The following is a 13,677-nucleotide window of genomic DNA, read 5'->3' as shown; positions in this document are numbered from 1 at the left end:
CTGATCCGTTTACCAGTTCTGAGTCATAGTTTGCTCCGATATATTAAAAAGCTACAAAAGCCAAAATTTGATTTCTTTAAATAAAAGTTTTAAACTTGGGTTTAAAATGAATTTGTATATTAAAATGGTGACCCCTTTCTGCAGCTGATTTTACCACTGCTTTCCAAAACAGGCCATAAGAAGTACTGATAAGTAGGGCTGGGCCATATTACAAAGTTCACGGTAATACCGGTATAATGTTAGGCAACGATAGGAAAATGAAATATCGCAATAGAATGTGAGTAAAACGCGCGTGCGCAGTGCCTTTGTTTTCATACGCACATGGCCGATTCTTGAGTGAAACAGATGAACCAGAATTGGTTTGTAAAAACGGTGCAACTTCAGTGATGTGTAACTGGTTTGGTGTTTGTCCGTCAGATACACGACAAAGCACATTTTTTTGCAGAACATGCAAGCGGCCATCGCTATTGTCGTATTTGTCGGACTAAGATGCTCTTAAATCTGGGAGTAATCTGGGTCCTAAACTCCGTATACTTCAGGTCAAACAACACTGCAGCATCACTGAGAGTTAAAAACTGTCTAAATTCTTTCATCTTCAATAAAACGATCAGCATTGCTGCTTTACCAGGTGTAACTATGAAGTTTAACTTCCAGGCATCCATGAAAACAAAATTTATTACATTTAACGGAGTTAGAAGTTAGCAGGAAGCTAGCGGAAGTTAGCTCGCTAGTTTTGCTAGTTACCTAAGCATGATATAGCATGTTCTGACTGAGAGATTTCTGAAAAAAATCAAACGTACAGCTCTGCTATCACTTCCAACATAAATGAAGACAGGAAACTAAACAGCAGTGACGTTTGTAGGGTTACTGAAGTTGGGCTAGCTGGTATATAATGATGTGCTACGTGATCGCTAGCGACACAGCTATGTTAGCATAACATAAACAGTGAAGCTGGACTACGAACACTAACACTTTTCCACTTATAAAAGTTAACGTGAAGGTTCCTCATGGTTAGAGACAAATGCAATCGCATGGCAGGATGCTGTAAACGGACCGAACTTCAGTGAGGAGAACAACTGAGATAATCCATCCACAATACAAGGTTAGTCATTAATATACTGCAACAACATGGGAATAGAGCAGCTACCAGAGAATTCAACATTAATGAATCAATGGTACAAAAGTGGAGGAAGCAAGAAGAATGAGTTTAATAAAGTTTGATTTATCTGACTGCTTTGTTTCGCTTAATGTGCCTTATAATCCCGTGCACCTTATGGTCTGAAAAATGCGTACTGCACAATGCAGTTTAATGTTGCAAAGCACCTCTTTTTAACTTCAGTGGATATTATACATGGTTATGCTCAGGATATGTCAGCCCATTTCTACTGGAAATGCCTTTTGGTTAAACTTTCAGCAAGGAATTTGCATTTGCACTGTTACATTTTTATAAAGCTTTAATGTACATAAAAACCAGCTTCTTGTTTAAGTGAAAATAAATGGAAGGTTGTCTTTTTGCGCTAGTAATGTTGTGGAGTTGTATTTTGTCTCGCATCAATTATATCGTCGGTTATATCATTATCGCAAATTTTCAAATATATATCGTGATAAATATTTTTGGCCATATCGCCCTGCTCTACTGATAAGTATAACAGAAGTGAAGGGAGGTTCTTGGAAGGGAAGTTTACAGTTTAATGCTGCTTTAGGCTTAGATTGCTGTCGGACTTCCCACAATGCACTGAGGACTTCTCCTTGTGCCATTTACATGACACTGTGCATGTTTTCTCTTTCATGTAGTTTGTTTTTTGTCCTTTTTCTGTTCTCCAAGATGTTTGCCCCTCCTTGAGCCCATTTCTGTAGGAGCTCCCTTCCTGCTTGAAGGGAGTTTTTCCTCTCCACTGTCATTAAGTGCATGTCCAAAGGGGAACGCCTAATTGTTGGGGTTCCCCATCTAATATTGCAGGGTCTTTATCTAAGCACCTTGGAACAACTGTTGCTGTGAACTCGAGTTGTTTAAATAAGATTTGAATTAAACTGACGCTCGCATCCAAACACTTCTGAATAGAGTAAAATATGTTAAAATTAGAGATGGACCGATCCGATATTACGTATCGGTATCGGTCCGATACTGACCTAAATGACTGGATCGGATATCGGAGAAAAATAAAAAATGTAATCCGATCCATTAAATATCACGAAAGCACCTCACAAAACTTGCAACACGCCGTAACTCACCTCAGAACGTTAGCACGTCGGAGCAGTATGCATCACGTGATAGAGCGGCTGTGGCATGCGGGACCTGTGGTCTGGATAGCATTTGGAGCTTCGCTAGCAACCTGGCATTTCATCTCCGACAAAGTTATCCCCGAGAGAAGTAAAGCAAGTGTGTAAGTCCATCTCTGAATGTTTGTAAAGCATTCCTGCGTTAAGCTTAACGAGCGACTGCCTCTCGCTCTCCGGCTGCTACTTCAATCGTGAAACTGCTTAAATGATCAGCTGATCGGCTTTTCTGTCGCGAGTCCGTCTTTGTTTTTGGCCCACTTTGCACCAGAAAGAGGAAACCAGCGGCTGAACAACAGCAGCACGTTTAAGCTTGATAAGCTGTTGTTAGAATTTATTTATTATTACTTTCTACTCCAGGATCTTTTTCTACGTAGCTGACGCTGGTAACTGTGCAGGGGCGGATCTAGCAAAGTTTAGCCAGGGGGGCCGATAGGGCATTAACTGGGAAAAGGGGGCACAAAGACATACTTTTCTTTCTTATTCTCATTTAAAATGTCTAGCTTTTAATAAATAATTATCTGACACACAAAGTTTTAATTTGATGTAAAATGAATAGAAGTCAATTACTGTATATAGTGACTATTAAGTCTAATATATATACCCTAGTAAGCTATAGTACTTTTTCCTTTGGGAAGGTACCATCTGTGCAGTCTGCAATTTTGTTGAAGAAAGATGTTGAATCTATTTAATATTTCTTGAAAAATAATTGATTTCTGTGCATTTTTTTTCACACTGCATCAAATTAAGGTTGATTACGTCGATTAAGCATCATGAGGTGGAGCGTGAGGGGTGGTTCCTTATTTTTTATTTATTTATTTTTGTTGTTGCTGGGAGTTGAAACCCTATTAGTTAGGTTGCTTAATATTTACGCTAAGTACTCTTTAAAATACCAGAATAGGGAGGATGGTGTAGGTCTAAGTTTATTAGATTGATCAGTATTGCTGAACTATGAAATATTTTTTTTGTATACAGGTATAACAGAATAGCTTTAGTGTAGTTGTTGTTTTAAACTTGAGTATGAACTTGCAGACTTGCAAAATGCAGCAAGATATTTTAAAAAACAGTTTTGTTGATTAAAAAACACTATATCGGATTCATATCGGTATCGGCAGATATCCAAATTTATGATATCGGTATCGGTATCGGACATAAAAAAGTGGTATCGTGCCATCTCTAGTTAAAATGTATCTCCCAGTGGTATACAGATGTTTTAAATCTTAGAAAATGTGAGGACCTACATGAAGCAATCAGATGAAAGACTGCTAGCACCCTCAGGATGAACAAAAAGGTGGGGTTCAGTTGAGTTCTCAAGCAGGCAGTCCACCAAATCATCAAAAAAAAAAAAAAAAAAAAAAAAAAAATCAATATTTTCCTTCAATCACAAGTCTACCACTGAGGTCGTCATTGAAATAACATCGTCAGGTGGCTGAAAGCAGGTCCTGAGTGAAGCTCTGATTAGAGATCTTAGAAGGCAAAGAGGGAAGATTAGGGTGGAGGTGATCAAATCTTACCTGTTCAGTGATGAAGCCTGTTGAACCCTGATGACATGAAGAACCTCTCTCTCCTCACCTACAAAAGACACAAGAGTTGAGTTTGTTATTTCCTTTAGTTATACTTGGTAAACTTATTGATCAAAGCTTCGAACATAAATGCATATTTTTGGGTTCGATGGTTTAAACATTCAAAAACATTGCTGCTGTGTGAACGCGGCCCGGCGAATCACTCGTAGCTTTAAATCTGAACTCGCTAATTAACTCTCCCACGGAGTTCGACTTGAAACACACAAATTAACAAAATTGAAGCGATGAGGTTTACGCCACCATTTGATAGAAGGTTAATTATGCTCAGAAACAGCTGAAAAACAGGAGAAAGAAGCAGCCAGGAAGTAAACTTCAGAGGAGACGACACCCCCACACACCAACGCTGCTCATATACACACACATGCTAATTACGCCTAATGCAGGAATCACTCAGCCTCCAACTTTTTTGTGACTCAGCTCAATCAGACTTTGTGATCTGGACCAAACTAATCAACCACCTACACTACCAATCAGCCACGAGGCAGAACACTTAACTCCACAGCCTGGCAGGGTGACCAAGCTCAGATTAACGCAGTCTTCAGTACTTCACAGTTACCCCTGATTAAAGTGATTTCATGCCATTCATGACACGGCGCCCCGATCCCGGCTCTTAACATGCAGGAATTTCCATCGCACTTCACACAAAGGGAACTTTTAAAAAACGCTTAACATGAATCTCATAGAAAATGCATTAAATGCACCATTAGCTCAATTTAAAAGCTCAAAGGCAACAGAGTTGTTCATATAAGCCAAATGTCTGAAAAATATGGACGAACCAACTGAAACTCTACACACTAAAGTCCACGGAAAGACTCCATCTGATAATCTGTCCTTCAGAAAGAAAAGATTTGACTGATCAGAGTTATGAGTTATAAAGATGAACCTGTTTTTCCTTCTATGGACAAACAGTTCAGTTTTCTCAAGTTCTCTTCTGCACAAGCTTTTTTGGTGTCAGTGCCAGTACACAGAGTTTCTGACAATGTGTGCAGCATAAACGTTATAAAAACGGCACATTTTAACCGAAACCGCAATCTTTCACTGAATCTAACCAAAGGGTTTTATGCAGGACATGAAGCTCCCAAAGCAGCTCCCGATGAATCGGTGATTCCTCAAACGCTACCCCTCCTCCAGCCTCCCAGTGTGGACACCTGTGGCTTATCTGTGAGGCATCAGAGAGGATTTTTAAACCTCTACTTAGCCATGAAATGAAAATCTTTAGATTTGGAATATGCTCTGTGAGGTGTGCCGTGGGCAGAAATAAGCAGCGCCCCTGGAGCAAACAGCACACAGAAGAGGTTCACCTGGGTTCAGAAAGGAAACCTGTTGCCAGACCTGAGCTGTGGAGCGCTCCGCCTGCTCCTCTGAGGTCTGCTGAGTCTGTGGACTTACTCCACTTTTAGTTCTGTAGTATTTTACCTCCAATGAGTGTAAATGTCATTTTTGTATTTTGTACATTTTGTTCTTTTATATTCTTTCATCCGCTGTCCCCTTTTTGAAAAGATTTTGCACCATCTTAGATCAGTTTTGTAAAGTGCTTTGTCTTGGAAAAGCACCGCATAAATAAATAAATATGGTTTGCTCCCTCTCGCTGTGAGGCAGCAGCGCCAACAACCGCGCCACGCTGCAGCCCGTTTGATTCCTGAAGATGAGAATGATTTGTAAATGCTGTAAAACGTTTTGTGTGCACATGCTGACATCAATAATCGGCTCTTCCCTTGAAGTGGATTACGTGACGCTTCTCTGTGTCGCTGAAGTTTAGGTGCCTGTCAGGTGTCCATCTGCGAGCAGCGTGCTTATGATCAGCATTTTTAACAATCTGCCAAATCAAACATGCGGAGCTACCCAGTGTGGCGACTCCTTGTGATTAAGGCAGCATCTGAAAGATTTTGGATGCGTGTGAAGACTTCAATGAATCAAAGCAACAAGTCAAAGACATGGTAACATCTATTAATATCTACAGGTCTTAAAAAGTAGTGGTTAACGGCTACGATTTCAGTTAAGTCTGTTTTCAGTTCTTTTAAAAATAAAAAAAGATAATTCGTATTAGCTTTGATATTCCTCAGAGTGTACCCCTGGGAAGTTGTTGCTGGTGATTAGTGCCGATCCTATAAATACACACGATACAAACTCTGCTGGGTAAACATGCATCCAGCTGCCGAGTGTCAAACGATTAGCCTCTGTTTGACCTGCAGCCCAGCGATAAGTTATTTCCTCTAACATTCACACGCCCGACTTGGCTGTTTGTTCTGGAGGAAAAAACCCAGAGGGCCTGCTCAAATTTGCTGCATTGTTTAGCTGAAAGATGGCAGTTTAACGACTGAATTCCTCGTTAAATACGTTGCTTATTAATCCTTCATCTTGTGAGGCGTCATTGAAAATTTTGAGGCCTTCTGAAATCGGCTTGCCTGCGTCTCAGTTCAGGCGTTGCAGCTGGAAATTCTCCATCTAAACTTATAACTTTATAATAACTTTGGTTATCTTTCTACAAACATTTCCTTCTCTCTGTGGAGCACTGAGTGCTGAAATATAAATGAATGATTCTGTTAACTCTAACTGGAGGTCAAACCAGTGATTATTTTCATTATGGATTCATCTTCTAATTACTACCTTATAAAATCCACCAGGCCTTTAGTCTCAGGCTAAAGATATTTAAATTTAAGGTTTCATAAAAGCAAAATCCTGACACCGTATGAGCTGGAAAAGAGAAAATAGTTACTGATTAATTTTCTTTCCTTTTGCTTTTTCGTTTTGCTCCTCTGCATTAGAGCACGGTGACTAAAAAGGCCAGATTCTTTAGGAGTATATCTGCTGGTGATCCCATTTGTTTAACGGAAAGAACTGAAGCTAAATTAAACTTTATTTGAAAGGAAATGCAAGATTTAGTTGAAAATGACAAAGAAAAAAGCGACTTAAAAAGATAAGAAAGCTGTCAGTTAATATTTTCTATTGCTTGATCCTCAGTCCATTCATAATGCATGACAGGAGATAATTTTAACGCTCTCAGGACTCTGATGTTGGAGGTGATCTGGACCTTTTCCCCATTTCATGCATGAAATAAAAAGCTGCTTTGATCAAATTTGAAAAAAAAAAAAACACGCGCTTTAATGAAAGCTGAATCAAAGCGTTCCTGAATCCAATTCTGTCTTATCGTCAGTTTACCTGTATCGCTTTTATTTGAACTGCAGTGTGAGCAAGAAGTCAGAGTAGTTCCAGGTGGATACTGGAATCCATTGGGGGCTCCTTTTGTTACAGATTCATAACTTATTATGGAACGAATTTCAAGTCAAAGCCGACGTGCGTCTGACTCTGTAGTCTCAAGGTTGCATTTAGCATTTTGCAGGTGATGTGGTGCCTCTGGTTTCATGACTCTTTGCAGACTAGAGAAAAGCATATTGGGGTTTTGTTCATGAGAGGGGAAAGGAGAAGTCAAAAGTCACAGCTCCTATTTCCCTGCCCTGATCTATGGCCACGAACTGAGAAAAAGAAGAAACAAGATAGCAGATTCCCTCAAAAGCCAAAAGCGACACCACAGCCGACGCGAGTCTCAATGAGAGCTGAAGCTACTGTTGACCAACTTATGAGTAGATAGTAAACACATCAGATCTTACTAGGAATACAATAATGCTGGATATCTGCACTGATATGGACTTGGTTACATGTTAGGAATGAAAGAATGCCACATCGTTTGACCGAAATGAAAATCATCAACCTACAGAGGGCTGAATTCAAAACCATCCTGAAAACCAAAGAGCAGAGCATTTTGCCAAAACGTCACTGCAGCAACTCAAAACAGTAATAGTAGTTTGTACGCTCCCACATGCTTGCATACAAGCTCCTAATGAAATAACGAATGGTGTCCTGGGGGATCTCCTCTTGGATCAGGACCATCACTGAACTCCTGGACAGTGTGAGGTGCAACCTAGCAGCGTTGGATGGATCAAAACATAATGTCGATGAGGTGTTCTATTGGATTTTGTTCAGGTGAGCATTAGGGCCAGTCAGTGGTATGGACTGCCTTCATCCTCCAGGAACTACTTGCATAATCTCACCACATGAGTCAGGGCATTGTCGTCTACTAGGAGGAACCCAGGGCCCACTGCACCAGTCTGACAGTGGGTCCAAGGATTTCACTCAGATACCTGATGGCTGTCAGAGCATTGTTGTAAACTGTGTAGAAGTCTGTGCCCTCAAATGTTATGCTTCTCCAGACCATCACTGACCCACCATGGAACCTGTCATGCTCAACAATGTTAGAGGCAGCATAACTGGTGTAAAACCAACGGTCAGTTATGTTTCTCTATAAATGTGGAGAGAGCTTTCAGGTAAGGCGAGGAGCTCGGTTAATTGACAGCAGAAAAAGAATCTTAACACTTTCACTTTTTAATCAACTGGATATTTTGCATTCCTTCAACATTCTGTCAATCGATCATGCATGTACCACGGGGTAAATACAACCTTCTGTACTGCAGCACAGCATCCTTGAGACTTAAGCAGTCTATTATTCAAAGTGAGTGGGTGTTCATGTTTCTGCGTCTCGCTTGTTCTCCATAGTGGGACGGTCTTATATACACCGCTATGTATTTTCTGAAAAGACACAGACACATATGTGGAAGTTGAGTTTTTCCACTTAGAATTGAATCAAAGAAAAAATCTGTCACAATGAGACAGTAACACTGACAGTTTCTTTTATTAAACACTCTGTAACAGAGGACAGGTTGACAGCATGATTACCTCTTTACTGTTTTTATTGTATTTAAGGCAACACTTGTGTCATCCACTTTCTTAGTGCACCTTATAAAAATCATACCCAGGCTTTCCAACCCCACAGAACAGCTTGAGGTGTCTGCACACTATTTTCAGCACAGATTTCAAGGTGTTGTGTTGCTTTATATGCCTTTAACCCTTGGAGGGTCCTTAAAAAGACATCCACCTTTAGGCCTAAGGACAATAAATGTCCTTAAGACCCTCCAAGGGTTATCAAGTTAGATAGACAACGGAGAACATCAAGAAAACTGGATAGAGTTCCCTCCTCAAACCCCATCTGAACTCAATTATGCAAGGCGTGATGAAAAAAGTTCCAGAAATCAGCCCATTAAAATAAATAAAAACATATTTTACCACATATCCTCTCAAAACTCCTCTTCACATGCACCTTTTTCAGTACAGCCGTTACTTTTCAACATCCTCTCATTAAGTTCTGCTCACTCCAATCCTCAGCATCAAGTCTGTGTCATACTGACCTGGCTTTTATCGACTATCGACAGGCTCGTGTGATGACAGCTAGGTCGTTTTGTGGTCGTTAGCAACTTTCAGTGGGAGAATTTTTTATTTTTTAAGACCAAAGCTCTAAGGTCCAGTCATGAATAGAATCAGGAGCATGCAAATGCTTTTTCCAATGCTCACAGAGACCACAGACACATAAGTTTACTACGACAACTAAAGGAGTTTTTTTGGCCATTCCTTTCCTAATAGCAAGATTTAGCTCCCCGGGAAATCTGTCCACTTTCTTTCTGCCATCCATCCATCACTCATTATTCACACAGCACTCTAAGAAGAGAATCACAGACTTTCCTCTTCCAGGCCACCTCCTGTGGCTCTACTGAGGGGCACTGAGGCGTTCCCAAGCCAGCAGGGAGGTAATCTCCTTAGCATGGCCTTGATCTTCTCCGGGACCTCCTCCTGGAAGGACTCCCCCAAAACTCATCCTTTAGGAGACATCCAGGAGGCACCCACGAGGCATCCAAGTTGCCCAAACCTCTAAAACTTTCTCCTTTTAATGGCGAGAGGTAGCCGTTCTACTCCAAGTGCCTGACTCAGAAAAACCCAACTCCTCCTCATATCTAGAAGGCTTAATCAAGACATCATTTAATTTTCCACTCTTGTATCTGCAGTCTTATTCTTCCAGTTACTACCCAAAGCTTGTGACCATAAATGAAGGTTGGAGGGTAGATTGACCAGTAAATCCACACCTTTCCTTTTAAGCTGAGCTCTCTTCATCACAACAGACTGGCACAGCATCCATATCACTGTAGATGTTGCACCAATCCCACTCCATTCTCCCCTGACTCATAAATAACACCAAAAGATACTTAAACTCCTCCACATGGGCAAAAGTTCACCAGCGACCTGGAGTGGGCACTCCAGCCGATTCCAACTGAGAACAAAGGCCTCAGACTTGGAGCTCATTCACAGCATAACCACTTCACATTTGGCTGCAGACAGTCACAGTGCAAGCAAGGCTCAATGAAGCCAATAGAACCACATGATCTGCAAAAAGCAGATGATGAAAAACTGAACACCACACCCTCCACCCTTTGATTGCACCAACTACTGTCCAACTACACAGGACTAAGAACAGGACTGTCACCAAGTGATCTCCAACTAACAGTTCTGTTCGAATCTGTTCAAACATGCACAAGAAAGGGACCCTGAAGAGGAGACTGGCCACATTTAATTATAGTAGCTATGGTTTTTAATTTTTGTCAGCCGACACCTAGAACTATTTCTAACTGATAGTTTCAGGAGGAACTTTGCTCCCGAAGGTAGACACAGAGGCTGGTTTTAGAACTTAATGATGAAGCCATTTCCCTCTAAAGCTTGTGGAGACAAAAACAAAGATAAAACAGAACAAATTTTGTGTTTGAAAATGTGTTTCAACAAAAGAAAAAAGTCAAGTTGAATGTCCTGTAGTGGTTGAAAGCACAGTTAACCTCTGCCATGTACACTCAGATCACTGCTGGTTCTGAGTTTAAAGTCAGTGCCAATGTAAAGAACACTTTCCAGCTTGGTGTTAAGTTACTCATAGCATAGATATTAAGGAAGGCCCTGGTGGCTGGAAATCCAATAAAGGGAGTTAACGCTTGCTTTCTTGGAATTTCCCTCCCCTATAACACTGAAACCATATCAAATGACTGGTGCTGACAGCAAAAGCGAGAAGATAAGTATGAGTGTGTCAAGACACAGGAGTGAGGTAAACATATACACACAACGAGACGCAGAAAGTGCAGAGAAAACATAAAAAAAACAAGCTGAACAAAAAAGCCACAAGAGGACGAGGAAGACAGAGATTTAGGTTCAACATGTGCAAAATGAAACCTGCATGAGTGTACTGTAAACACACACTGCTGCTGCAGCTGCATGACAGATTGAGAACAAGTGCTGAATGCTGTGATGTGATTTACAGGTTGATGTGCTTTTCCTCGCAGAGATTGTCACGATAGTTTATTATACTTTAAGTCTTCTAAATCAACACACACACACGCACACACACACACACACCGAGTGGAGAGGAGTCTTGTAAATCAGTTTTGCTAGCTGGTTTTTATCCGAGAAATGCGAGCTATGAGAGCAGGGCGGTACAGCGAGCTCAAAGCTGTGCAGCCGAGCCGTCTTCCCCCTTCAATGACTCACACGCAGGCGCTGCCTCGCTGAACAGCAGGAAGGAGGCGAGCGGCTGCCAGGTTGAGGTAAGAACAGCATCATGCTGCGCAATTAATGATGAAACATGATGAAAATACACTGTATGCCTTACTAATGTCTGAACACCATCATATCCACACATAACCGACTCAGCTGCTGCTAAACTAGTTAGATGGGGTAATTTCAGACCAGTCCAGACAGCTTTTGCAATCACCCAAAAATCTAGATGGTGCTGAAATGATCTTTTTTTTTTTCCTTTTTTTTTTTAAGCTCTCAAGTGCATCCCGTCTCAAGTTGCCTTTATACAAGCGACACAGGTGTTCTTTAGGCCACAGTCAGTGACAACCACCCTCCGGAACCCCAGTTTACAAAGGGAAACATAAAATCACACTGAAAATGCTCAAAAGAGCAAATAACAACCTAAACATGGTTAAAAGGTTGAATTCAGTGGTGTTGTGGAAATCTATCCTACCTCACAAACCATCCAACCTGTTGTTTCTGCGCATATGCACAACACAAAACCCTAATTTACTTCATTGTTTTGAACCCATTGTAAATATTTGTTATGGTTATGGTGAGGATTAGGGTTAGGTTTAGTCAGAAGCCACCATCAAATTATAATACGGGTAGGACGATTTGCCAAAGTAGGACGGTTTCTCAGAACAGTGGCTCAAGTCAGTAGCCAGCAGCCACATCCCCAATTAAAGACAGCTTAAGGCCTCACTTAAACGAGTGATTTATAACAATACCAACTGCTTGTAGAGTCATCGTGAAAGGTGAAATGAACCATATTTCATATCAGGATGTAAATTGGACGTAGAGTTGGACATTTTAACATAACCTATTGGGACTGACAAGCATTTAGAGCCTCAAGTGGACATGAGAGGAACTGCAGTTGCGCTTGACTGCCTGCAAGCAATGCATTAACCAGCCACTACTTATATCTAAAGTACTTTTCAGTGCTTTAATTACTGATCGTAGGGCGACCGTGGTTCAGGGGGTTGGAAATCGCATCTGTAACCGGAAGGTCGCCGGTTCGATCCCTGGACTCTCTGTCCTGGTCGTTGTGTCCTTGGGCAAGACACTTTACCCTACTTGCCTACTGGTGTTGGCCAGAGGGGCCAATGGCGCGATATGGCAGCCTCGCTTCTGTCAGTCTGCCCCAGGGCAGCTGTGGCTACAACTGTAGCTGCCTCCACCAGTGTGTGAATGTGAGAGTGAATGAATAGTGGTATTGTAAAGCGCTTTGGGTGCCTTGAAAAGCGCTATATAAATCCAATCCATTATTATGATCGCCCATAGAGAGCGTGTCTCAGCTCATTTAGTTTTAAACTCCACCTACAGTCCAATTTGATTTTGAGTGGGCTGAACCAATAAAACCATCGTGTGTCAAGAAGTACAACCTTTTTCTTCTTCTCAACCTCTTTAATGTACAGCTGAGAGAGGTTATAAAAAAAAAAAAAAAAAACACCTGTAATTTTAAGAGCAGATCCAAGTTCTTCCACATTTTCTCATTCTGACATTACACCCACAATATAATGCAACAGTGGCTCTTTAAAGGCACAAGCCTTCACATGTTGGACACTCAAACTAAACACGGAAAGTCTTTTACTTTTTTATAAAATAGTAGTGCACTTTATTGAAAAACTTTAATTATTAATGACTTTACTGCAATTTTCTCACTTTGTAAAGCCGTCCGGCGGCCCAGACTGGAGCCTCTGATGGGCTGTAAGTTTGACACCTCGGCCCTTCAAAGGTGAGCTTGCACTTTAAGTCTTTGTGAAATGTGACAGCCACAGCCAGCAATATAGAGCCGAAACCATTTTCGATTACTGGCTTAGTCCACTACAGAAACTTAATTGCCACTATTCTTATAATCATTTTAAATCCCTTTTCAAGCATAAAACATCCCCAAGAGTTTCGGCTTTTGTCTCTTGATGTTTCAGACCACTGTGCATGGAAATGGTAAATGGCCTGTATTTACTAGCCTAAGTACCCCAAAGCGCTTTACACATCCAGTCATTCACCCATTCACACACTGGTAATGGCAAGCAACATTGTAGCCACAGCCACCCTGGGGCGCACTGACAGAGGCGAGGCTGCTGGACACTGGCGCCACCGGGCCCTCTGACCACCACCAGTAGGCAACGGGTGAAGTGTCTTGCCCAAGGTCACAACGACCAAGCCGGGGCTCAAACCGACAACCTTCCGATTACAAGGCGAACTCCCAACTCTTGAGCCACGATCGTCCACACGATCAAGTTATGCAAAGATGTTAACTGTGCTCTATTTTTATATATTCTGACAGTGACAGACTGTTGTTTTTACAATCTGTCAAAGCAGAGCATTGATAGAATTCCCTGCAGCACGACCCGCCTCTTCACTGTTAGTCTGAATG

At 41.4% G+C, this 13,677-nt stretch overlaps 1 protein-coding gene across 3 annotated transcripts in view; it reads right to left on the bottom strand.

Annotated features, from left to right (window-relative positions):
* plxnb2a.1 (plexin b2a, tandem duplicate 1) overlaps nucleotides 1-13,677 on the bottom strand; it is a 234,582-nt gene that overhangs the window by 163,916 nt on the left and 56,989 nt on the right. For all 3 annotated transcript variants that reach the window (XM_004566399.6, XM_004566400.6, XM_076875810.1), the window contains exon 2: nucleotides 3,792-3,849. The gene's annotated coding sequence lies outside the window, so the exon portion shown is untranslated. The remainder of the gene's footprint in view (nucleotides 1-3,791; nucleotides 3,850-13,677) is intronic.

The sequence above is a fragment of the Maylandia zebra genome, linkage group LG17, assembly GCF_041146795.1.
Source record: "Maylandia zebra isolate NMK-2024a linkage group LG17, Mzebra_GT3a, whole genome shotgun sequence".
NCBI classification, from domain to species: Eukaryota; Metazoa; Chordata; class Actinopteri; order Cichliformes; family Cichlidae; genus Maylandia; species Maylandia zebra.
Note: the sequence above shows the minus strand (reverse complement) of the source record. Positions and strands in the feature narration are given on the sequence as shown.